This window comes from Fukomys damarensis, unplaced genomic scaffold, assembly GCF_012274545.1.
Source record: "Fukomys damarensis isolate Sample0158 unplaced genomic scaffold, DMR_v1.0_HiC HiC_scaffold_23, whole genome shotgun sequence".
Taxonomy (NCBI): domain Eukaryota; kingdom Metazoa; phylum Chordata; class Mammalia; order Rodentia; family Bathyergidae; genus Fukomys; species Fukomys damarensis.
In genome coordinates, this window is record NW_022900935.1 from 56,234,709 (window position 1) to 56,261,685 (window position 26,977).

The 26,977-nt window shown below is 41.9% G+C and overlaps 2 long non-coding RNA genes across 2 annotated transcripts; one reads left to right on the forward strand and one right to left on the reverse strand.

The window, feature by feature from the left end:
• Positions 1 to 1,120: 1,120 nt before the first annotated feature.
• Positions 1,121 to 3,222, reverse strand: LOC104873752. The gene is made up of 3 exons (XR_783576.1): positions 3,118 to 3,222; positions 1,288 to 1,480; positions 1,121 to 1,190 (listed from the first exon to the last, which is right to left on the reverse strand). It is a non-coding gene; the product is annotated as an uncharacterized LOC104873752 (long non-coding RNA).
• Positions 3,223 to 7,557: 4,335 nt separating this feature from the next.
• Positions 7,558 to 23,061, forward strand: LOC104873753. Its single transcript, XR_783577.1, has 4 exons — positions 7,558 to 7,850; positions 20,769 to 20,892; positions 21,282 to 21,410; positions 22,847 to 23,061. It is a non-coding gene; the product is annotated as an uncharacterized LOC104873753 (long non-coding RNA).
• The last annotated feature ends 3,916 nt before the right edge of the window (positions 23,062 to 26,977 follow it).

Consider the following 26,977-nt stretch of genomic DNA (forward strand, 5'->3'; position numbering starts at 1 on the left):
AAGCATCAAATGGTACCACTTCCTACTTTGCCACCAGCAATGAGGGTATTCTATAGCTTTTTGTCCTACACATACACAATTGAACAGCACTCACTAAGGCTGAACATGTTGAAATAATCACGTATTTCTTAATTCATCCAGAGAATGTTTACTCCCCTCCAAGCTCTGTCAGAGCCTCTTGCAAGGCCAGGCTACCCTGTATGCAGACACAAATGAAGATGGTCGATGGTCGATCCTTACCAAAGCATACAGGCATCATCCCAGCCCTGTGCACCAGGATGGAGAGAGGTCTCACAGTCACACAGGTTTCCAGGTAAAGCCCATGGGATGAAAATGAGCTGCACAACCAGAGACTAGGTGCAGTCCCTCTTCACTAGAAGAGGTAGGTGGGATTGCAGCTCGAGGGGTTCCCATGGACAAGAGACCAGAAATCCTACAAGGCTTCCAGCGTCCTGATTCTTCAGTACTGCCATTCTCATTTTGGAGTCTGGGAACATAGCTGAGGGGCAGGGTGCTGGCCCAGAGGCAGAAAGCCCTGGGTTCAATCCCTCGCACCATAAAATAAAACAAAATTCTCATTTTTGATCTTTCTGTGGGTGTTATCAAGTCTGGGGCCAACTCCTAGAGAGAAGAATGATACATTCCTAGCAAACAAAAACAAAATGCTAATTTTGATGTTTTGTGCACAGACTTTTGCTGGGAAAAGGGAAAAACAAAATTATCTGTTCCCTAATATTTTTTTGACTTTTACCTAAGAGACCAATGAAAACATACAAAATTTTGACTGAAAACAAAGACTTTAGTAAATAGCAAAATGTTTTTTATACAAAACCAACCAATTGGGAAAAACCTCCCTGTGACATTAACTAAATTTCTCTTTTTTCTTTGACTATTTAGTGACATATGGCCTAAAACTGTATACTAAATATATGCATATAAAATACATAGAAGAGAAAAATAATCTGTACTTAATATTTATTTAGTCTTCATTGCTCTTTTTGTTGTCATTGTTGTACAACAAACTTAGCTTTTGAATTTTCAAATCTATGATCCAAACAAGTTGTTTTTATTCTCTGAAAAAATCGCATCTAACAAAATTGGTGTTAAATTAAAGTCATTTCGTCCGAAAGAACCAAGTAATTATTATACATCTCAAAAGGAGGGTGGGATGATGAAATTTCACTGTATTCCTGTAGAAAAGGAAAATAATCTAAATTAAAATAAGTAACACATAAAAATGTTATTTTTTCATGTGCATCAACAAAAAGACTCAGTAAACATTTAGACCTGCATAGGGCGAACAATGCAAACTGAAGAAATCGTCTCTTTGTAGCAGTAGCTTAGCACAGCAAACATGATTTTTATCACATATGCAAAGTGCACTATTGATGGTCGGTCTACATGACTCCTCTTCAGATGATCAGGGGCGTGAATACTTTCTGTGTTGTGGCTCTGCATTCCTGAAGTCCTTTGGTGCCTGCTATAAAGATGTGGGAGAGAAAGAGAGAATAAGAATCATGGCTTTACTGTTTTATCTACAAACAGCCCCATTATACAATAGCTTCAATTTATAAGTCAAATATACTTTTTCTAAAAGGGTAAAGAATTAAACAAGTGGACAGGCCAAGACACATCTGCAAAGCTTCATTTATTGGTGAGCAGTTAGTGTAAACAAGGTGCAAAAAAAAAACACAGTAGATTTCTAATAAACGATAAAGCACCCTCTCTTTAAGTGTCTCTCCCACTTTTCACTCTTCAGTGACTAGGGCGGGATATACTTAGTGGCTCCTCCACTCGGAGTAAGTGACAGTCTAATCTCACATGTAAGAGACAAAGCTTCTTCTACCGCATGCCTAGCTGATTTCAGCAAGATGGTCGTGCCTTCACTCACCTCACTGGAGACATTTATGCATTGCAAGAAAAGAGAAGCATGCTCAGGGTGACAAGTGAGGGGCTGAGCAACATAGGCGCTGACTAATTAGAAAGTGTGCATGAGTTCGATTCCTGGTACCAATAAAGAAATAAAAAGAAAAGAAAAGAACGTGTGCTGACCCTATACCGGGAGCTAGGTGTTAAACCTTTAGTTTCTGGCTTTCAGCATAGAAAGGACTTAGGGGAAAGAGCAGTATGGTGGAGGGAAGGGGCTCTTACAAACACGGTTATCTGATATCACACTAATGCAGATATTTTCCAATATTTTTAATCAATGTGTTCAATCATAGTAGGGCCCACAAACCAATCTATAAGATTCCAGCTTCAGATTTTCTCAACCATCAGGAATTGTAATTTGGAATTTGAGAAGTTTTCATTTCCATTACATGTGTGCTTCTGATAAAAATCTCCAATGTTCTTTTAAAACTCCTCATCCATTTCTTATGAAGTTATTGTCATCTTGTTCCGAAACATACTGCTGTGTGTGAGCTTATTAGATCACCTAACTTCAGCCTTTATTGTTAATCCATCTAAATCCTTTTGAGAGTTTTGTATAAGAGCAGCTGGATTTTGTGATCAAATCTATCTATAATATGTTTGATCATGTCTTTGTTGCCTAATCTCATGCTTCCTATTTTGATCACATTTGAATAATTTTATTATTTCTCTCATTCTCAACTCAATCTCCAAAACCTGATAATGTATTATACCATTTTCAGCATCTGCCAACTCACCATGAGCAAACACACACAGGTGTATCATCTCCATTCATGTCCTCCATAAGCAGACGCCAAGATAGAACAAGAAGTGAGAGATGGAGATCAAAGACAGAAGAGTGAACCAGGGAAACGAATGCTAATTCAATCTGACACCTAGGAAAGGAAAGAGGGAAGGCAGGACAGTGTGGAAAGAGCCTCGAACTCAAGACACCTTCAAGAACATCTCAGCCAGCCAGTGGGAACCACAGAACCAAAGTGAGCTGGGCGGAAACAGCAGACCAGTGGTGGCGAACCTATAGCACACGTGCCACAGTGTGTATCATTGAAAGCTCCAAAAGGTTCGCCATCCCTACAAATATGGTCCCACTGGTGGGCCCAGTGATGGGCTGGGAGCTACTCAGAAGGACCATGGCTTCATGTGAATGTGGGCTACATGCCAAAGGTGTATAAAATCTATTTTACTTACATTTAAAAAGCATTCATCTTGGGGCCGGAGTTTTAGCTCGGGGGCTCCGTGCCATCCTCGAAAGTGCACGGTCCTGAGTTCAATCTCTAGCACCTCTCCCCGCACCAAAATTAAATAAACAAATAAATAAATAAAGCATTCAATTTGGTTTTTGCAAACTTTCACACATATATACATGACTTGATATTAATATACTTGTGTTGCATATTCTTATTTTCATTAAAGAAAATACATGTTCAATCATAATAATTATAGTATATTATAAAGAGTATATCATAATAATATATATGTTGAATACAAAGAATCTCCTACTCTCATCTGTAGTGGAAGGTAGAAGTACCTGGTGTCAAGTTCCATTACCCATCTTTTTGCTGTGATGCTATGTTTTTCTATGAATTTCACTTACCTCTGAGAGTCTTAGAGTACATCTAAGTAGTTTTGTCAAAAGTATTGTTTCCATATCTAAGCAAGTCTTCTGATGCTTTTGTTCAGCACATGGCATGTTATGGGGTCTTTGACTCTTGCCTATAACTACTCCAAACTCTCCAGGAATTCCCAAATCATCTCAGTGCTAAGTATTACTAAGAAGAAAGGGCTTACTTTTGTTCCTTTGTACGTAAGCTAAATTATCTGCTAAATCAGCTAGAGAGTTTTTAAACTAAATACAAATACAAACATCTTGTCAGTGTACATGTATGTGTGAGTTATAATCTTTCTAGTTTATTTTTTAAATTAATCTTGTATGTACATTTAATGACTTCATTTTCTATATTTCTGAGCCATGCTTTTAAAATCGAAATGATTTCTTTTATCTGCCCAGTAATCTACCAAAAACCTGTAGAGCTATTGTCAGTTTCTTTTTGCCTAGACATGAAAACATTGGTGCTATTGTTTTTACTCAGAAAATACACTGAATATAAACATTCTTATGCTTTCCGGTGTCAGTGCTTTCAGTTTTCAAATTCCAGAAGTGATTTTTCCACTTATAGTATTAAATTCTACTCTTAAGGAATGGTCTTGATATTTTTTGCTTCATCCTTACTTCTAGTCCCTACTCTGTCCTAAGTACTCATCTGGGAAGCAGAAAGATGTCTCTCTGTCATCTGTATTTTATTAAGTGTCTAATACACTAAAAGGGAAGCCAGTTCTCTGTTCTCCCAACATTTCAGCCGAGTACCAGAACATGGGGCCAAACAAATTATAGCAAACCACTTTCTAATAGAATTAAAAAAAAGAAAGTGCCTTGGGAGATCTGTAATGCCCTAAACACAGCAAATAAACTTTGAATGTTTAGAATCTCTATCCAAAAGTCTCTCCCACCACAAACCAACTGTATCTCAACTTATCCCCCCGCCAAAAGATGAGCAGTTAAAGCAATGTGACTGTAACTTGAGCTTCGCAGTTCTAGGGAGCCTTCCCATTTCCAACATGAGACTTAGACCACTAAGCTATCTCTCCTTGTGGATTTATTTGCCTCTCTTATTTTCTTGGTTAAAAAATGTCTGAGTCACCATAAACCAAACACTGTGAGAATCTCTGCTTTTAAAAGAGCATTAGAGCTGCACTGATTGATTTGGTGGGATGTTGGAAATGGTGGGATGTGGGATGTTTTATTCTCAGGCTTTATTTGGTTCTTGGAATATGGATGAAAGGAGTGTAAATAGAAGCAATGTCATCCTCAATTCTCAGCTTAATATGTTCCCTGTTGCCCCCTCTGTACTCAAATGGACCTTACCAGAGCCTTTTCAAAATGTGTGTACATTAAGTCACCTAAAAGGCGGAATAACCAAGACTTTAATTATAGCACATCTACTCAGAACAGAGCACAGTGCTCAGATTGTAAGGTGCACATCAGCTGCAGTGAGTTTTAAAGTTTACAGAAGTGGGGCGGGGTTGTCACCCAGTGGTAAAGCTGGTTCTTAGAATGAGCAACCCCCAGTGTCAAATAAAGCAAAAGCAAATCAACAAAGGCACCCCTGCCCTTTAAAAATAGCAGTTAGAGTTAAAAGTTCCACTATGAAAACGTAAGAGCTTGGCGTGGTGGTACACTCCAGAAGGCTGTGACAGAAGGGTCACGGGTTCTAAGCCAGGGTGAACAACTTAGTGATTTAGTGAGTCCCTGACTCAAAATAAAATGAAAAAGGACTGGGGATGTAGCTCAGTGAGACCGTCCTGGGTGACACCCCTAGTTCAAAAATAAAAGTCAGTTTCCAATGGCTGTGATGTTAGTGAAGATTAAATGTTAAGCATCACAGGGTAAAAAGACAGGTGGTTGTGACTGATTCTCTTCTTTCTCAGATATATGTATATATTTACATATATTTTACATATATTTACATTTATTTCCCCCCTACTATCAGTAGCACCAGGAATTATCAAATGAAATAAAGACAGGGCTGAGAAGAAAGCCAAACTCTCTGCCAGAGTTAAAAACGGCTGGAAAGATGTTCACTGGGAGCTGTGTGCCCTGGTGGATCCCAGGAGCGGGGCAAGAAAATTCGAACAGACGCTGAGGTTTGTTTCCTTCCAGAAAAACAGGACACCAGTGATATTGAGACATAATACGCTGCGATATTTTATTTTCAAAACAAGACTAAACCAACTCGAGCTCCCTCAGGAGAACCCTGCTTCCCAGCGCCGGGGCTGCCTGGGAGCCCTGGCATTTCCTCCGTAGCGGGGAGAGCAGCCAGCACAATAATCAAGCTGTGATGGGGAGCTGAACGCAGTGGTTAATTAAGGCTGGATCTTTTATTTTCCGGGGCAATTCGGCACAGCTTGAGTGAGCCCCTGAGCCAGTCCACGGTGGGAATGTCTCACGGGACAGTGGGAGAATTCAGTCTCAGGGCCCGGCTCATCAGCATGACAATGGCCCCCAGGATGCACTTGGACTGAGGTAATGGCCGGCCCCAGCCAGCGTGGAGGATGAAAGCCTCCTTGCTGAAGCCTGGAGCCTTTGCAGCTGACTGGGGCTACCTCAGTGCTCCAAATTCCTTCCCTCTTTCATTCTTTTATAAGAGATGTTTGCTAATTGGTAGAGCTCAGAAAACAATGTACCATTAAGAAGCCCTTTCCCCCTTCCACTCTCCTTTCCTCCCCGCCCTTAAATCTCTGTTTCCTTGATTCGCTGGAAATCGCAACTTCTGTTCTACGGTTTGCGCGGAGTCTTAATTTTCGTTAACATGATGGCACTTATAAACACAATCTGCTGCAGGCGCTCTGCAACCGATTCCTCGTTTCCCAAGTGTACTCTCCGCCTCTTTGAGAATCTTGGCTGTGACCCACTCGGACTCATGCATTTGCCTGGTGCATTATACATTGATACAAAACATTTTGGAAAAGTGAGTCATGGAAAGTTAGTCTGATTCTGTATTTTTTCTTTCTTTCTTTGAAATCACAACAACCCATTTGAAGCTGGAGCCACTGGCTCATTTAAGCTGACAGGGAAATGGGCAGAGTGAAGCCGGCCTGAGGAAATGCTAGTGGTCGTTTGGCTTTGCCACCGAGCCAGTAAGTGATGAGCACTGTCCTCACCTTCCCTGTGTTTGTCCGAATTTCCTCGGGTGTCTGGGAGAAGGGTGGTTTCTAAGGCCTCTCCAGGGCTGTGGCTTTACGCCTGAGAGATGGCCCACATTCTTTCTTTCTTTCTTTCTTTCTTTCTTTCTTTCTTTCTTTCTTTCTTTCTTTCTTTCTTTCTATCTTTCTTTCTTTTGGTACTGAGCACTGAACCCAGGATTTCTTCACTGAACTAAATTTCCAGCTCTTTCTTTTCTTTTCTTCTTCTTTTTTCTTTCTTTCTTTTTTTTTTTTTTTTTTTTTTTTTTTTTAACTTTGAGACTAGGTCTCTCCTGCTAAATTGTTAAATTGCCCCCGCTAGGCTCAAACTTGCAACTCTCCTGCCTCAGTTTCCCAGAGTGCTGGGATTAGAGGCCTGTACCATGATGTCCTGATAAATCGGGTCACATTTTCTTAATGTTCGTGGCCACCCACTGTCAAATGTCAAAAAAATTGTGGTGTGGTAGTTCTTCAAAGCAAGAGATGCCCATGTTCCTTTTTGAGCTTTGATACGAATGTACTTAATGCTATGGGGTGTTCTCCTCCTGATAACCTATTAACTTCAACTGCCAAAGGTGCTGAGCACTTGTTCCGCACATCCTGTCTCAGCTCCCCTGGAGAGGAGAGCAGCTGGCTGGCCAAACAAGATGCTCAGCATCTTGGAGTCACTGGAAGCCCACATGGGACACTTTTCACCCCCGCCTTTCTTTGGTACACTTGCCTGTCGGAAGCACCTGTTCCTCAGCAGCCCTGTTCCTTAATGCAGGTGTGTTAAGCACATGAGCTGCTGCCGTTAGTGCTGTGACCCAGGCACAGTATTTTCAAGGGCGAATTATTTCAGAAGTAATGTTTTTATTTCTGAAAACACAACCTGTCACTCACCAGTCTTGTTACTGTTAGATTTTCCTTGCCTTAAGATGTCCGTTACTCCCTTCCCATAATTCCCTGCTTCTCACCTAAAATAATGACTTCCCCCACCTACCAAAGAACAGCCTTCTTCCCATTATGCCTCTTCTCCCTCCAAAATGTAACCAGATTCTTGCTACCTCGGAGTAACCAGTGATGTCACAAGCCCCACCTAGTGGAAAACCTATGAGCTCACTAAAATCCTGTGCCCTCAATGCACATAGGTATCATATCACTGGGAGAAAGTCTGGGACTTTCACTGCCTAACAAAGCTGGTAAGAATCTTTGTCTTAAAATTTTAAATGAGAATTGAGAGGCTAGAACTTCACTTGGGGGTGGGGGAAGAAGTACTAGGATTGTGAAGGAAGGGGGCTACTTGGTCCATCTTGATGAATATTCTTCTTTTGAATAAATGCTGTGACATCTCTCCAGAGGTTCCCATCAAATTCCTGGTAATTATTGTCAGAATTGACTTAAATTTTTTAATTCTGTTACTTTCGGAGATTTAACAAAGGAAGACCAAACTAACAGAACTCTCCAAAACTGTAAAACCTATAGCCTCTTGCACAAAATGTGACACTTCAGTTACAAAAAGCGAGGTCACAAGCCCCAATACTTTCGGTTGTGGGGTCATATCAGGTGAGCCAAGAGTTTGACTTTAGAGTTTCCAAAGCAACAGAATCCCAGCAGATCCCCCGTCCTCCCTCAGCAAAGATCTTGCTCGCAGAATCCAGATGAAAAGCCTCTTTGAACTTGGTAGGGGACCATTCTATTATCATTATTATAAAACCTTAGAGAAGAATTCAGCTGGCTTGATATTTTTCTCAGGCCCAGTCTGGGGTTGAGTAATGGGATGCAAGACCAGTGTCTTTTTAAAGGTGCCAGATTTGTCATCAGATTTTGTCTGGCAAGGAAACACAGGCACACAAGCACAAACACACATAGGCACACGCACACATCCATGTACGTGCACACATGAGCACACTCACACACGGGCACCCGGACAGCCACCCCTGTATTTGCAAAAGGGAAAGAGCATGTCCTTGTCTTTCCGAAGGTCTGCAGCTGGGATCACAATATGTCAAAATGCAGACTGCACATCCCCTCCCCCTGAAGCAGCCAAAGAAATCTTTGTCCAGCCCAGGTGTTGGCTGCATCCTCTTCACTAACATCCTGTCCTGAATTATTCAGGCTCATCCATTATGTATCCCACATAGACACAATTAAATCGTTAACTTGCCTTTCCAGAGAGCAGCAAATTCTCTGGGGGTTGTGGGGACAGTCCTGTTCCTCCCCGGCTGAGATCCTCCTGGTGGAGCTGATTTGAAAGGGAAAGGTTGGCAAAGAGGTGTGAGTCATTTCCTCGGCTGCACAAGCGGCTCTTAGGGCTGTTTGCAAGAGTCCGGGGTGCTCGGAGAGGAGGGGACAGCTGAGATTTAAAGTGGGTTCTGCACAAATCCCCTGAGGCCATTGCAAACGGTAGAGAGTGCCCAAAGCAGATGGCTTTTGGGCCTTTCTTAAACCCCTTGAACGGTTTATGCTTAGGATAAAAATGAATTTGCAAAGTATGAACCAAGTAGAAAGCTGTAGATGGAGACTCCAAATCTCTCACCCAAAACCTCTGGGGAGGTCAGCCAAGTCTCAGCCTTGTATGTTCTTGAGAAACACGGATGAGACGAAATTAAAGACTTCTGAACCAAAAGTGAAACAAAACAAGCAACAAAACAACAAAAACGCTGCTCTTCGACAGCTCCCTACCTTTCCCTGACCTCATACTATAAAAAACAGCTTGCACTGGAATAGTGATTGCAAAATGGCTCAGGGCGTCCATCTGTAGGCAAATTAAATGATAAAATTATAAACTAATTAGGGGAGGTGGGGAACAGATTTTTTCTTTCCTTGTGTGTCCCTTGCTCTTTCCTAGTAGCTTCCTCGCATTTTGCTGTACACATCACTGACCGGCTTCTCATGCCAACTAAATCTATCATTTCCCTTCGTCTGCCCCTGTTGAGAATTGACCAGAGGTAATTTGGTCACAATTCTTTGGCTCTCTGTGGTAGATTATCACGGGCATTAAGAAATTCAAGGAAGGAGAGATTTAATTACGTCTCCACACAATTATTAACCTGCTATAATGAAACCAAGAGTCAGAGACCAAATCTGTTTCCCACAGAACTGGTAATGTAAGCATTAGCAAGTCTTCTCCAAAACAGATCACAAAATCTGTTCTGGAAGCCCAAAGAGCCCTCTCTGTCCTCTACCACCTTCTGTGAACATTTCTTCCAGGAGATACAATAATCCATGGTCAGAACTCAAGTATTCTTACAGATGATCCCAGGTAACCAGAAGTGCTTTACACTCGTCATTCTCCGCTGGACATTTTGTCTGCAGAGGACATTCATGATTGTTGGCAGCAGAAAGGGAGGAATGAAAGCACTTGGCCTCTGGTGTGCAAAGACCAAAGATGGTACTGAACCATTTACAATGCTAAGGACAGCTACCACAAGGAAGAACTATCAGGCCCAAAATGTCGCAGTACCATAGTGGAAAGGCCCAGCTCAAAGCCAGATACAAGGCCTTTTAGATAGAAGTCCTTCCATGTCAATCCTGATATAGAGACTGTCACCTCTGATGGCCTCTTCTGCCTCCTACCCGCAAGGGCAGAGGGTGTGTGAAGCATCCCAGACAATTCGAACCTCTCAAATGCTCTCAGGTGCCATCTTTATGTAACATCCCTGATGCTGACTTACCAACTGCTAATTTACAAACTGGTAATTAACAAGAGCCTAACTTTGAGTAGAAATTGGCGAAAGAGTCATGCTTATGGGATACACTTGTGGAATTTGTTCTTCCAGATTTATTCCCAGCTGATCAACCCCTTCAGCATGGACCTCTGATTAAAGTAATGGCACAAATGCTAGCACCTTAGTCAACACAGAATATCGAAACCTAAACTGAGATATTTTACAGTATACTACAAACATCTCAGTACATCCCCCTGTCTGGGGAGGTACCCAAGGCAGAGGTGAGGAATTTAAACCTATCCTACCCTCCCCTCCCCTACTCATAGGACAAGTGCACAGGTTCTGAGTCAGGATGAGTCAAAGAGGTGTAAAAAGGATTTGTTCAGCAAAATTTTAGAGGAATAGCATGTGGGCCCTCTCAAGAGACAAGGGCTCTCCTCTTTCTTGGAACTGGGAACGCTTACGTTTCTCTGAAGGCGGTGGTGGAAACCTGTAGAAAAGATGGCCCAGCCCCTGGAAAGATAATGTTTGTTTTGCAAATGAGTATGGGCTTCTCTGTCTTTTATTGTTGTTACTTAGATGGATAATTTAGGCAGCCTTTTAATTTTATCAACAACTTCCTTAATATTAAGATCAGGTTGCTGTTCTTTACTTTTCAAGCTAAGCCAATTTATTTAAAGATTTCAGGAATTTCCAGTGTGATGGGACTAGAAGGAAAGGGGCTGTAAAGCAGGGGAATCCTGACATAGCTCTCAACCATATCCTGGATGTTACAGGTCCTTCTTAAAAATACAATTTTATTTACAATTTTTCTTGTTTCAATCTTTATTTCTTCTGTCTTCCTCAACAGGAGCCCCTCAATAAACATGTGCCAAATGGCCAAAGAGTAAATGAGATTTCACTTAATTTTAGTTTCTTATTTACGGGTTACCACTGAGTGACAAACAAGAAACAGGCTTACCTTGGATCCAAATGAGAACCGATGAATCCCTAAAAGTTATTTGTTGCTAGGTTATAACTTTGGGTTGAACTCTAATTTATATTTCAGGAGTTCTAAAATCTTTTCTTTTAAAAGTATAAGCAATGATCAATTGTTTGGAATGAATTCTTCACAGGCAAATGCAATCTCCAGCCTCGGGTTATACAAAAGTTTCATTTTACCCAATAAATTCAACAGCTTCACTGTCTTACAAAAATTTCTAAGTGGCTGTATGCAGAGTTTATGCTCTCTGGCTCTCATTTTTCATTTTTTATGTTTAATACAAGTGCCAACAAATGATGATAATTTTAGCCAAAAGACACATATATAGGTTCTAAAAAGTGTGCAGACTGCAGTAGATCAGCATACGTACAAAGAGAAGGGGGAGACCATACTATTCCCTGTACGAAAAAGTAGACAGGGCTGGGAATTTCACTCATTGGCCCCATGCCTGCCTCACAAGCACAAGGTCCTGAGTTCAATTCCCCTCCCATACCGAAAAAAAAAAAAAAGAAATAAAGGATAATCAGTTTGAGAAGGATTATTTTTCCAGCCCTTCTTAGGTTATGCTGCAACTTCGTAGGTCCAGAGCTGGGGACACTGAGACTTCAAGGGTTGGACTGTATTGTTCCAGCTTACTGTGAGAAAGGGAAAGGCATCACCTAGGGTTATCATACCATCTACTCATATCAAATGGGGTACTAGAGAGAGTGAAAGAATTCTGTTTACAACCATGCTGGAAGAGCAGAAGTAACACAGCTGCTTTAGACATTTTCTCCTCTCTGAGGCACATAGCCACACCCACAACTTAAAGGTGGAGAGGTTTCTTTAGGCTTATTGTTACAGTCCATGATCAGGGGCTCAAAGAGAAGCATGACATCACGGGAAGCCCTGGGCTGGGGAAAGCAGCTCACATCATGGCAGCCAGGAAGCAGAGAGAGGGGGGAATGAGCCGGCGGGGAGACAGACCCTCCAGGTCATGCTCCCAGTGACCTGCCTCATTTCTCCAGACCCTGCCTCCTAACAGTAAGCCCGCTATGGCACTGCGTGACTAAAGCACTTTCCAAAAGCCTCAACTACGAGCACATGAGTTCTTTGCAAAACACGTTTATTACTGTAAATCATAACAGTGGCCAAAGAGAGAGTTGGGTTCACTCTGTTCCATGAACTCTAAATCCATAGCACCTGAAAAAGTGTGAGCAAAAAGATCTTATTGAAAATCAGTGCAGGGCTGGGGATTTAGCTCAGGGGCTGGGGATTTAGCTCAGGAGCACAGTGCCTGCCTGGCAAGTGTAAGGTCCTGAGTTCCATCCCTACCAAAAAAAAAAAAAATCAGTGCAAATTGCCCAAACAATAGGCAGAGACAGAATCAGGAGCAGACACTGGACTAGCAGAAGATGGTAGAGAGGCTTTGGGAAAGAAAGGAACAGAATTCATGAGACCATTGCACACATCCCTCATGTCTGACATTTGCCTGGGACCATTTAGTATATGAGGATGGGGCCAACAATATCATCAAGGAAGCCAGGGGATAAACAAATGATTCTGATTTTATTCACCAGCCCTACCTACACCAGTGTTTGGTTTTGTTTTGCTTTGTTTTGGTGTTCCGTTTTAATTATTTGATTTCATTCTTTTTCTGTGATGACTGTGGCAATCAGAAGAGGAAGGCAATAATGGTTATGTAGACAAAAAGGAAGATGAATCTGCTGACAGGAAAACAAGTTTTTGCCAATGAGCCTTAGAAGAGCAAAGCTAAATTGGATAGCATCAAAGTAGGTTTTGCTTTGTTTTGGTGTTCCGTCTTAATTATTTGATTTCATTCTTTTTCTGTGATGACTGTGGCAATCAGAAGAGGAAGGGCAATAATGGTTATGTAGACAAAAAGGAAGATGAATCTGCTGACAGGAAAACAAGTTTTTGCCAATGAGCCTTAGAAGAGCAAAGCTAAATTGGATAGCATCAAAGTGGGATTTCACAGAATCAGGGGGTTGAATTTCAAAGAAAGGAGAGTGTCACAGTCATGGCCAGCATTGTGCGAAGTTCTTGTACACCATAACACCATAATGTATGTGGGGCACACAAACATCAACTTTAGGGTCATTACAATCTGCTGTTCTTAAATGCTATTTCTGGTGAGAAAAGACATGTTTCAAATCTTTCCTCTGCTACTCTACCAGCTGGGTGACATTACACAGGAGAACACACACTCCGTGAGCTCAAGGGAAGGTGTGTGTTTGTTTATGAAGGAGTCCAGGGTGCCTAGAATAGTATGTGGTAGACCACAGATGTGTAATTAAACATTCTGCTAAATTAATAGATAACAGGTTGTCCCATTGTCTATCCGTCTACCTAATAGATTGTTCAGAAGAATAAATGTGCTAACACAAGAAGCTTTTACACCAGTGCCTAAAAGTATGCACAAGAATAATAAGCTGTTGTTACCAATTGTACGCCTTAGTTCACAAGCTTAATTCTTTGTATTATTCTGGTGGAAAACCAAATTGGACAAGAAGTGAATTAAATTCGATTGTTAGATTCAATGTTGACCTCTCTAGGGAAATTTGATTCCGTTCTGTTTTGTTTTGTTTGTTTGGTTTGGTTTGGTTTTTTAGACAGGGTCTCAATATGTAGTTGAGACTGAACTGGAACTCACTATGTAGCCCAGGCTAGTCTTGAACTCACAGCGATCCTCCTGCCTCAGCCTCCCGAGTGCTAGGATTACAGGCGTGCACCACCACGCCCAGCTTGATTCCATTCTGGTCCAGTTTGGCTTGCGATCAGAATTGTGAAAAGAATTAAATTCATGAACCAAGATACCATGGAGGAAAAGAAAAGGTGGAGAAATGTATGTTTCTTCTTCCATGACCAGGGGTTGGCCAGGTGCAGGTACCAGAGTACCTGTGACATGGACCATGGGGAATAAGGAGAAGAGCGATGGGCGGGTGAGGAAGTCAAGCTATGTCTGTATTTACAGGAGGCCCCTGTCACTCACGTCACCTCCTGAGCTCTGTCTCCTGTCAGGTCACCAGCAGCACTAGATTCTCACAGGAGCACGAACCCTGTGAATCTAGGTGAACTGCGGCTGTGAGATCTAGGCTGCACACTCCTTATGAAAACTAAGTGCTTCACGATCTGAGGTGGAGCTGAAGCAGTGATACTAGCCCTGGGAAATGCAATTACTATGTATAAAAGGAAAAAAAAAAAAAAAGAAACTAAATCCTCCCACCCTCATCCGTAGAAAAATCGTCTGCCATCGAAACCTGTCCCTGGTGCCAAAAATGGTGGGGACCGCTAGACTGTATTCTGAGTTCCAAATATAAAATTATTTTCTCATCAAAAGCGGCCAAGTCACAGGCATAACCAGAGAAATAATTTCACTAGACAGCAACAACTAAAATGGGGAATTCTTAGATTTCAGCCACTTGTTAGAGACATGAGAATTTACTTGCAAGAGCTAAATAGATCCATATAATGAGATGGATCTGGGGGAAGGTTGTCTAAGCATCGGAGCTGAAAGCACTGTAGATTTGTTTCAGGCCAAGCCTGAGGCTCTTTAGAAACTGAGTGATTTAAAATACCATCTTGACCTCATATTCTTGACAAATTCTTTTTCAAAGGAAAAATCTCAGCATACATGGAAACACCCAAAGTGAGTACAGGACACCTGTTAGCTCTGAGTGGAGTCACTTAAAGTAACTGGCAGAGGATTCTCCCTTTTTTTTCCACAGTCCGGCTGGGCAAAGTCAAACATTTAGCTTTCTCTTTTGCATGACGTATCATCCTACATACACCTCTCAACCCGTGTCCATTAGCTATAAATGGTCCCAAATGTGGACGTTTCTGAAGTGATAACAGCAGAGCTATTAAAACAGTGACAGACCCTGAAAAAATATCTGCTACTCCATCCCCAGCTTGCATACCCCTTCCTACCCTATTTCCTACCATCTTGAATAACTTAGCTGCTTTCTTTGGCTGGTAGATGAAGGCTGAATTACCTCTGCAAATTTATCCTGCTTATCAAGGAAAGAGTAAATAAGTGAATTAAAAATAACTAACAGACGAGATAAATTAGTAAAGAAGTGCTGATCATACTTTATAGCTCTCATTTTCCAAAATAATGCCCAAGGAGGCCAGGACACAAATATAGACAGGTACCATATAATAACATTTCAGCCAACAATGGACCACATATACCACAGTGGTCCCCTAAGATTATAATGAAACTAAAATTTCCTTTCACCTAGTGACATCGTAGCTATCATAAAGTCACACGTTTATAGTGATGCTGGCAAAACCAATCTACTATGCTGCAGGGGCATAAATGTAGAGCACATAGTATTATTATGTATAGTGTTTACTACTTGCAAACGATCACGATAAGTATGGTTCCAGTCTGTGCACTTACTATACTTTTTGTAGTTCTTTTAGAGAGTTCTCCTTCTACTTCAAACAAAGAAGTTTGCTGTAAAACAGTAAGCTATTGAGTTATACATGCAGTTCATGCTTACCACGCCTCTTGATGTCATCAGGAGATCGCATGACTGACCTGTAGTATTTTGCTTTGTGTACAGTCTATGCTGTGCGTACAATGTATTTCTCAGAATCGACTAGCGTCATTAATTCACACGTGACTATATAATAGTGCTCTGAGCAAGAGAAAGGTGACCAGGTGCTAATGATATCCAGGGTGCTCCAAAGTTATAGAATATTACATCTAGAAAGGATATCGGAATCCGTAGTTTAACTGCTTCTCACGTGTATAGTCATTTGTTTATTTGTTCCTCCAATGCTTGTTGAGTACTCACTGTAGTTAAGCATATACCATGCCCCAGCATTATCAAATGGGCACAACACCAACCTGACCTTCTGGGATGCACCATCTGAAGCAGGAATTAGTGCTTTTAGCTTTGAGAACTGGACAGTAGGTCTGTGTCACAGCTACTGACTTAGCTGCAGTACTGCGAAAACAGCCATAAAACAACATACAAAGTTATAAAGGACTTTATTTATGGACACTGAAATTTGAATTTCATATGATTTTCACATGTTTAAAATATCATCTTTTATTTATTGTTCAACTACTTAAAAATTTAAAAATCATTCTCATCTCACAACCCTGTAGTGATAAACAATAGTTACATTCATCCTGTAGGCAGTTGTCAATCTCTGGTCTAGAATGAGAAAAATGCAAGAAATCATACCGATTCATTGATCCCCGGAATAAGGTAGAAAAGAGCTAATATTTGCTATCACTATTGTCTTGTAACTTCTACTGAACAACAACTAATGAAGGAAGATGAGCCTTCTTTAAGCCTTTTTGCTTTCCCCGATCACATCTACAAGAGCTCAGGGAAGGACCACAGGTGGTCTCCTCTCTACCTTCAAACCTGAATGAGGTCTTCAGACACCAACCCTTGCATGAGCCTGAGGTCACCCAGGTGATTCCAGACACCATCCGCAGTGTGTGGATATCCCGAATAGTCTGAGGGAATATCTAACATCATTATGAATTGGGATTATAGAAAGTATACCAAGAATGAAAAAAAATTCAACTGGGTTACAACACTGGATGTCTCTGAATTTTCCTCTTCAGAAAGGAAACAAAGTTCTTGCAGAAAAATGGAATGGTTGTTAGCCTCTGGGATTGCATGATGTGTTTTAAAGTGAGGATTCCAAACAGATAGAACACTAATTCAGGAAGAGATGGGTGCAGGGCCTTGGGGATGGGGATAGGTTTTGATGTAGGTCCCAGCAAGAGGGATCTGGAAATCTGTAGAAGCTGTCCTTGACAGTTTCAATCCTGACAACAGCTTGAGGGTGTAAAGAAGCTGCACCCATCTGTAGTAAAGCGTGCACGGCTATGAGATTGAGGAAGAGTCCACCAGAGGTAAAGCATGAGAGAAAACTGAGCAGAACAGGGACCCAAGAAGGCTGCAAACAGGAGAAGAGTACAGTGGGGCCAGGTTTGATTGTTAAAATGCTGAATTCTTGCTGTGAGATGGAGAACATGAACGAAGGGAATCAGAGACATGCGGATGCCCAGATGTGATTAGGGATGAAAACTGCAAAACACCTAGACCCAAATAAAACAGCCTGCACATGGGACTCTCTGACGCCTCTTCTATCCCTTTGCACTTGATTTGTCTTTTGGCTGTCAGGGACCATCTTTCAATAGAAGTTGTCTGTGCTGCTTCCCTCCTTACAACACCTGTTTTCTTTCCTCTAGGTGGGCAAATGTATTTGCTCAGAGCCATCCCTTCCTTTATACTCTTCGTCTAGCATCTGACTAGGAAGTGACTTGAAGTTACTGTGGTCACAAAAGAAAGACTTTTGTGCAGAGCTTCTAATCCCAAAGACTTAGAAATACCAGAAAAAGATACTAAAGGAAAAGATTTTCAACCGTGGTCAGTCTTCTGTTCTTTTCTGTTCCCTATCTGGACTGTGATTCTTGGCTTGCCACCTGAATTGAGGATATTGGGTATGAAAGATGGAGAAAGGAAACAGAAGACTTAACGTGTATCTATCCTTTCTTCTTTGTTTCGTCTCATGGAATCTTTAAGATATTGGTAAGGATGAGAGACTGATCTGACTGTGGTATCTCTCACCTTACTGACCTCCAGAATTGATTCCGCTCATCTGGCTGGCTTGGCGGTTGTCTGCTTTTCTCTCACTGCTCCATGTGTGGCCTTCCCAAAGCTGTATTCTTGGTTAAAAATGATGGCTTTCCCCAGTAGAGGAAGATCATTCTTCAGCCAAGGGTGTACGGGCAGCTGCACTCTCCTGTGGGAACCTCCAGCTCTTGAGCTATTGCTGAGGTGTCCACTGGTTCTTCCTCATCCTCATCGTTCCACCGGTTTAGGCTGGTGGATGTTGGGGAGAGAGAGGGAGGGGGGAGAATTATACAGAACATTCTTCTCCAAGGAACAGAGAAGGCAAGCAATATGTCAGCACAGGATCAGGATGTGCCTACAAAAACGGAAGTCTTAAAGTCTGAAGGAAAAGGGGGAAGAGGTCAATCCTTGAGGCATTCCTCGTTATCTTCCTGTCTGTTGTCCTAATAAAAGAAGGAAATGTTACCCAAAGCACAAGTAAGAAGCTTTGTTACACTTTATGTGCAACATGCATCTGTGCTCACCTGCACTAAAACAAGTTCCCTAGCTGCTCCACTTCCGAAAGCCAATGCCTGGAAGGCACCATCAGCCTTCTGATAAGAAGGCACTGGGAGAACCAGAAATGTGAGAAGAAGGCCTCCATCACACTCTTCAGGAGGGTGTCAGTGACAGGCAACTTAGCATAGCCTCATGTTTGAGCCACTCGGAGGCCACCATTGGAACTTCCTGCATGGATGGGCTACCCTGCCTTGAAACATCAGGGATACCACAAAAATGCCTATGGTTTCCTCAGTTTTGAAGAATGCTCAGGGTTCTCTGGCAGCAGAGATAACAGTCTACCTGGCTCTGCTTGGGTCCAAATCCCACACTATCTCCAGTGTACCATGCCTCGGCCAGCTCGGACAAGGTAAAGGGGGTGAGTAAATGTGTAAGAAATGGAACTGGAGATGACAAAGTATCCCAGGAAGTCTACTCAATGCTTGTACTGCTATTGCATTTCTGTATGCCATAGAGTTGTGAAGGAAAACTCCACCAGGTGACCCAAGAAGTCATACAGTGTGTCACTTATGGATCCCACCTCTAAGTCCAGAGAGCTAGAGAGGCCCTAGGGTCTCTATCTAGGTGAGATGCCATGGGAGGTGGTGCTGTGTGGACAGGTTGCGCATGGCTTTTGTCCCACGCATGCACCCCTGGTTACCAGCATCATCTCACCAGGCCTAGTGGAGCCTCTGGGCTTCAAGCATGCCTTAAGGTGAAGGTGCAATAAATTAGAAAGGGGGAAACAGAGCAAAAGTAGATTCTGGACCAGAAGAAATTCCTCCAAATGTAGTAGGTTCCAAAAAAGGGCTAGCAATTGGAAGGTCGAATAAAACACAGGCGAATCCAGAGTTGAGGGGATCTAAATGGAAGGGGCTATGACAAATTTGGGGCTTTCCATTGTGCTTCACCCAGAGACAGTGAGAGGGCTGTGAATCTAAGATTAGTCTCGCTCCTATCCAAAATTTTGTTTCTGGCTTTACTGTGTCCCGAAGACACAGCAGTGTGAGCTGATGGGCACAGAGTGACTTGCGATAATAGTTTCCAGAACTATCACATTGCTTTTAGATTCTAAACGCGGGTTTTGTTTCTGAAAGAAACTATATTATTGCTTGCTTCTACTACTTGCTTTTTTTTAAAAAAAATCCTTGCCTGCAATTTTCTACCTGGAATGCAATCGCAGCAATGATTTTTCCTGAAAAAAAAAAAAAAAAGATCTAAAGGGCCATTAACAACCCATTGTGCATGAATTTAGTAATATCCCTACAGTCCCTGTGTATCAGGGTGGAAAGCAGAATCTCTTACTTTGCAGACAATAGTGTTATTTTTGTCAGTTATCTTTTACTCTGACTAGTAGGTATTTTTAATATTAAATAAATGAAACATTCCGTATGTAAGATAGTTAGAAAATAGAAAGCAGATAATCATTCAAGTCTTAGCCCTGCTAAGTGCAATTACTTTTTGTCTACCTGTCTTTCTGTCTGCATACACACCTGCCTATATAACCAAATGAATTAGTGTATTCGTTTTTATTTACAATACCATGGCTTCCTTTGTATTTTCACAAGCAACAAAAATCTATTTTATAAGCTCACATGAAAGAACGATGTGAACAAATGGCAGTGTGCTGTCTTAGCGGTTCTTTGCACAGGCTCCTAAGATGTATCTCGCTGAGTTATAGTTATAGAACGTGTGAGAACACTAGTGCCAAAGTGAAGCAATTTGCACTCCAATGATATATGAAATAACTGGCTTCACAGCTGCCTTGCCAACATTGAGTGCTACCTGTTTTTCTAATCGCATTCACTTTGAGAGGTGAATATTCTAAGTTGCATTTCCTTACTGAAACTTTTCTCTGCATTTATGCAGTCTGTCTCTCAAGTCATCACTCATGCTCCCATCAGTCAGAGTGAGTTAGAGGGGACACCGGCGGACTGCATGAGAATGAGTGAGGTAGTCTTGCCAACTATTTTGCATTCTCAGGATCCAGCTATTCACTTGGCGGGTCCTCGCTGAGACCACGGAGTGTTCTCTATGAATCCTAGGAGGCAAAGGAGAATCATCAGTAAAGGGCAGCATCTCAGCCTCATGGGACGGCCACCTTCATTCGGTGGTGTGGCTTGCATCAGGACTGTTAACCCCTAACATCTGTGCTGCTGATGGGTGCCTCTAGGGTGCTAGATGGAAAGCTCCTGAGATTCTTTAGTCACCTGTTCACTTTATTTTTAATCTTCAGTGCCACTGTCTATACACAGGCAGGACATAGTATTTACTTGTTTAGTGACTAAAACACCATGATTCGATCTCTTTACTCAACAGAGTCAAGTGGAGAGTCAAGTAATAGAAATACAAACCCCGCAATGCCATGCAAGAAGGGCTGTAGCAGACTGTGCATACCAGAGAACGGGATGCAGCTCACACCACTGAGACTCATGAATGACAGGTACTTGAAATCAAGCTAGACTGTCAAGGATGGGAAAGCAACGGCTGTGAAAATAGGGTTGGGAAGGAGCTTCCAAGCATCATGAACAGACCAGACAAGCAATATGGTGTCTTTGAAAAGGCCTGGACTCTTCGGGTGACAAAACTGTAAAATTATAGAATGGGAAGATGAGACTAGAAAGAAGCAGGTGGAAAGGATAAGGAGCCCTGTTCTTCACTCTAGGGTGGTGGTCTCTAACCTTTTTGGCACCAGGGACCAGTATCCTGGAGGGCAATTCTACCACAGATGGGGGAGAGAGGATAGTTTCAGGATGATTCAAGTGCATTACACTTATTGTTTACTTCATTATCATTACATGGTTCACTTTATTTGTGCTATCATTGTATTAGCTCCTGTTAAGGAATATGCAGTAATGTGACCATGATCCTTCATGTGCACAGTTGCTATGGGGATCTCGCGCTGCACCCATTCTGCTAGGAGTTGGATCTTGGGAGCGACATGAGCAAGGAAGAGCAGCTGTAAGTACAGGCGCAGCTTCACTCACTGGTTCTCCACTTAACTCCTGCTCCGAGGTCTGGTTCCTAACAGGCCAGGGACAGGTACCCGTTGGTAGCCCAAGGGTTAGCAACCCCTGCCCTAGGGCAGCCAGACTTTCCCTGAAAGTAACTAGAATCACTTAAAATACCTGGGCAACAGAAGTGCTGTTTGGCACCAGCCCATACACTGGATGAAAAAGAAAGGAAATTACATCTGGGGGTCATACAGACATGAGTCACAAGTAAAAGTGGGTTTGTTAGCAAACAGGCAGGTAGGTAATTGAAATAATGAATAAATAAACTTATAGGAGGTGGGTGGGTAAACAGATGGATGGGTGGATGGAGATACTTTTAGAGTTTGCATTTATTTCCAAGTCTTAAGAAAAAGCAATTTAACCTAGTAATGTCACATGGTACCAATATATTCAAGCCAGTAAGAATAATGACAGAGGGCCAGGGATTTAGTGCAGCGGTTCAGTGGCCTGCCTTGCAAGGGCAAGGACCCAAGTTCAATCCCTGGTACCAAAAATAATAATAATAATAATAATAATAATAATAATAATAATAATAATAATAATAATGACAGCTAATGAGAAAAATCTAAGGGTCCAATTTGTTAATGGTGCTGAGAACTAGATGTTGAGATTTCAGTTTTCTTTTTATCTTTCTTATTGTTATGTATTTGTAATCATTTTGCAGTGATTTTTGTTACCCAGAAGTGTAAATTATATAATTAAAAATAAAGAGGATAATAATAATAATAATAATAATAATGGTAACCGTGTTAAGTATTTACCTGTAAGTTCTGCATAGTATTTGGGGTTTCCTGTGTGACTCTGATCCTCACAACAGTCCCGTAAGGTACCGGTTACCCTCAGAGAAGCCAAGGAACTTGTCCAAGTACACTAGTGCAGTAGGTTACAAAACAGCCCAGTTTGACACTCTTCCCTGTACACCTTTTTTGTGAGGTGACTTTGCAGCTCACCCTTTGATATAATTAATTGAGAAGCTATTATTAGACCAAGAAGGCTTCAGCAACTCAGTGTCAATGGTAAAAGGAAACTGAAGGTTTCACCAATCAGAAACTGTTAAGACTGTTATCTGGAAGGATCCAAATAAGGCTATTTACTGCTCCGTTTTAATGAATATTTACTTTGTCGTTTTTCTTCTACATTTGCTCTATAAAAGCCTCATAAAGCTCTCTCTCTCTCTCTCCTCTAGCTCCTTTGGTAGAGACCCCAAAGCATGGAGATACCCAATTCATGTCTTGCTATCCATTTAAATGAACTCTTTGACACTTTAATTCATTAAAGTTTGTCTTTTCACATAGATATTCTGTCGAAGTAGAATCCATTTCCTCATCCCTTGCATCTGAGCTTGACTGAGTTCTGTTGTTGTTTTGTTTTGTTTTGTTTCAGATAAAGGAATAGGTTGGCAGTCCAGAGCTCAGTCTTGGAAATCCTTTGTACTCTTCTCCTCTATAGACCAGAACCTCCATCACAAACCCATGCTAGAAGTTTGGATGATGAATCAATAGAGGCCTAGCCAAATCCATCACAGGGCCAACAGCCGGCCGACTCTTCAACATCAGACAGGAGTGATGCCACCTGGACTTCAAAGCAATGATAGACTGAGCAAGCCTAGCCTGATCGTGACTGATCCTCAAAACAATGGTAGAGACTCTTAAGAAAGCCCAACCAAGATCAGATGAACTAGCCCGAGCCAGCAGAACTTCCCAGATAACCCATGGGAAGTGATTGTTGTTTGAAGTCACTTAGATTGGTCCATTTCGCTATACCCCAGTAGCTAACTGATACAATATAAAGTCCAAGAACAGAGATATGCACCCAGGTTTAACATCCTCTTATTGCACTGCATAGATAATGATCTGAGACTATAAACCAAATTCTCTTTCCCTAACTCCTCTCCCCTAAGTGCCTTTACTAAGTTGTGCGCGGTTTCATTCTATCTCTGCTCAAGATCAGTTTGGGTCACTGTATTTAAATTTACAGACTCCTGCAGAGCTATCTACTGTTGTTTCGAGTAATTTATCAATATAATTAGCTTTACCAGAATGGAGGGTCTCTACCTCTTGGTTTACAAATAAGGTTAGAACAAACATACAAAATGTGTGTCAGCTTGGTCTATTTTACCTGGCTTTATAATGACATATCTGTAGGCTTTTAAAAAAAAAAAAGTATAATATTCCCTCTGTGTGTACGAAGGTTTGGCCCATGGAACCCTCCATAGATGCAAAATAGAAGGAGGTTCAAGGTCCTTGTAGAAAATGACATAGGATTTGTATATAACATGCACACATCCTCAGTACACTTTAAATCACCTCTAGATTACTTATAAGGCCTAATACAATTTACATGTTATATAAATATTGTCATATTGTGCTGTTTAGGGAACAATCTCAAGGAAAAACAGTTTGTATAAATGCATCTATTCTTCTAAATGTTTTTCATCCATGATTGGTTGCATCCACGGATGCAAAACCCACAGTTGCAGTGGGTTGATGGTATTATTATACCAAGTTACAGGTAAAACAAATAAACAAGAGAAAACCCCAGCCTGAGATGGGGGTAGTGCACATGTCTGGGATGGAGCAGGGAATCAGACACTCGGCCTGCAAGCTCAGTCTGACCTCACCACCAGACCATGAAATCTAGATTCTGACCCAGAATTATTTAATCCAGCTGTGAGCCTTAAGAAGCCACTTCACATGCTGGCTTTCTAGTTAAAAATATCAGTTCCCCTCCTACTGCATTTCAAATACTGCTGGTTGAGCCATGATTCGTTCCTGTCCCCACAAAGAGGAAAGAAGCTGTCAGCCCCCTAAAGAATGGAAGGGCAGACCCTTGCATGTTTTCTTCACCACTGAATCCTGGGACTCGCATGAGGACTCAACACAAAACAAGGGCTTGGAGGTTTGAAGCATCTCTGTCCCCCTAAACCCATAAAAATATTCATTTAGTCTTCATGAAGTATCTCCTTTCTTACAAATGTTCTCATTTTACAAAGCACTAAGATGTAAGATAACTGCAGAAATACGTGGTAGAGCCAAGTTTTGAAGCCAGAATTGCTGGGATCAGAATGAGTGCATTTTTCCTAACTGTCCTTTCCTCTCCCCAGAGTACCAGATATACCAGATAACTCCTGGAGTCGGATTTCTACACAAGTGGCCTCGTACAGCTTTCCCTACCAGTAAATGAAAATGAGGAAACGGAGTCTACCGATTAGGTATTACTTTAAAGGATACTTTCAGATTGTTAAATCTTCACACTCACAGGTTATGGTATATATTCTGATGGAACTCCTACAGAGAAACCATTCCACAAGTAGTGCAGCCTATATGATTGCACCGAGAATTCTGTGATCACTTCGTATCATGCCATAGCCTGGCTGTAGGGCCCAGATATTTCCCATTTTGCCTCCTGATTTTCTCTTCATTCAGGCCTTTCCTAACATAGCGTGAACACAAAGGTCAATTTCCTGCAGTCGGTTTGAAAAAGGCCAACTCTCAATTAACTTTGCAAAAGAGGTCAGAGGTGATGTGGAGAAATAAAACCCACAAGTAATGCAAAACACCCACTTCGGCTCTTGAGTCCTAATAGCCCCTGCTTCCCAACGCTGACCAGGACTGCTCACAGGTAGCGAATCAGACAGATTTGCAATCTGTTGCTCAGAATTGCATCATTTCTACAACCCATGAGTGAACAACAGATCAGCAAGAGAAAAGATGCAAGACGAACAGTCAGGTGAAGGAAGAAAACACAGAAAAATACACCAACACAATATGCAAGCTGAAAACTACAAAAGTCATCATTATTTAGAATTTATAGATTCTTTCCTCCAACCTCGAATAAACATGCACATTTTCCACTAATCTTTAATTGCCCTCCCATCCCTGAGGATGAACCCCTATTGCATGTGCTAAGCAGAGACTCTGCTGACTGTTGAAAGGATGTTCCACTCTCCTGCCCTCCCTTAAATCTAAACCAGACAGGGCTCAGCAGAGGAAGGGCTCACTGTGGTCCACCAAAACGAAATCCCAAGTGCTTACTGAGCCCCCAACTGTTCACATGAGGCAAACCCAAAGATTTCTCAGTATGCCACACTCTCTAGGGAATGCTGCTTTCAACCTTCTTGAGTTAGGGACACGAATCTTGGGGCAGAAAGGGAAAGGGGAAGTCAGTGAAAGGCACTGTTCTACTTTTGATACAGATCCCCATAATCAGAACCACATTTGGTCTACTTGGTCTTACCTCCCAACTCCCTCTGAGATGCTATAAACATTGGCAGACAATGCATATAATTAGGGTCGAATGCATTCCTATAAAATATTTGTTTCCATCTGCTAGTTGTTTCAGCAAACATTAGAAGATTTCCTGCAGTCAGCCTTGGGAACAACAGGAGGGATCTCGAGGCTCCAGGGAGAAGCAGCTCGGAAGTGTGACACGGGGATGTTATCAACTGCAGCCTGGACCAGCCGCAAGTGACAGATGCTAATGTCTGTTGTCCAGCAGCAATGAGATCAAACTCTCCCTTTTAAGCTATAAAGAAATACTAAGAGACTGTGACAATTGTTGTCTTTCAATACCGAAGGGGAAGTGGGCAAAAGAAAGTAAAGAGTGTTCTGGCACCAGAATAATTTCTCCATTACCTCAATTAGTTCCAACGATGTGGAAAAGTTCTGTCTGGAGAAATCAAACTAAACGTAAAATCACTGAAGCGCCAGTGGTGGCGGCAGTAGGTGTTGATACAGGCGTTAGTCAGCAATACTGATGGCAGTGAAGTCACTCGATAGCCCTGTCAGTGGAACCGGGGCATAGAAATAAACTCATTAGATCACCCCCTTCAGTGAAGCATGTGATTTTCACTGTGGCACCAGGACAACCTGGCACCCACCAAAATATTTAACAGTCTGCCCATGGAAGACACAATTTACTAAGGTGTCTGGGAAAGAGATCTGGATAACAACCATTTTTATTTTCTACCGAAATATAAATAAGTTTTCCTTCTTTAGAGCCACGTTTGCCATTCTTTCTGAGATGCCAGACTTTCTTGCAGGCGGTAATGACTTCTGTGTGGCTGTAGAGCGCAGGATTCAGACAATAAGAAGGGCAGCAGATCAGGAAAACCTGGGCTGGACACAAAGAAAAAAGACGGAAGCCAGTCTTACAGATAATGGCATCCACAAGAGGTGGATATTAAATCTCCCACAGAGTGACCATAAAAGGCTGGTCACAACCTGCTGAGGACCGGTGGGGAAGATTTTTGCATCACAGAGGTCACTCAATGATTCATCAATCCTCTTCGCACATTCAAATCCAGTTGACAGAAGACAACATAGAAGACTCCTCCCCTGTGTTTTAGGCACATATTCCCTGCATGTGTTCCCTACAGATCCACTAAAGCAAAAGACAAAAACCAAAAATCGTTCTATAAACTCTCCAAAGATGTTCTCTGCTCTCTAATGTTCTATTCACATCACATGCACTCTTTTATGTTTAGAAGAATTGGAAAGCAATAAAAATGCTATA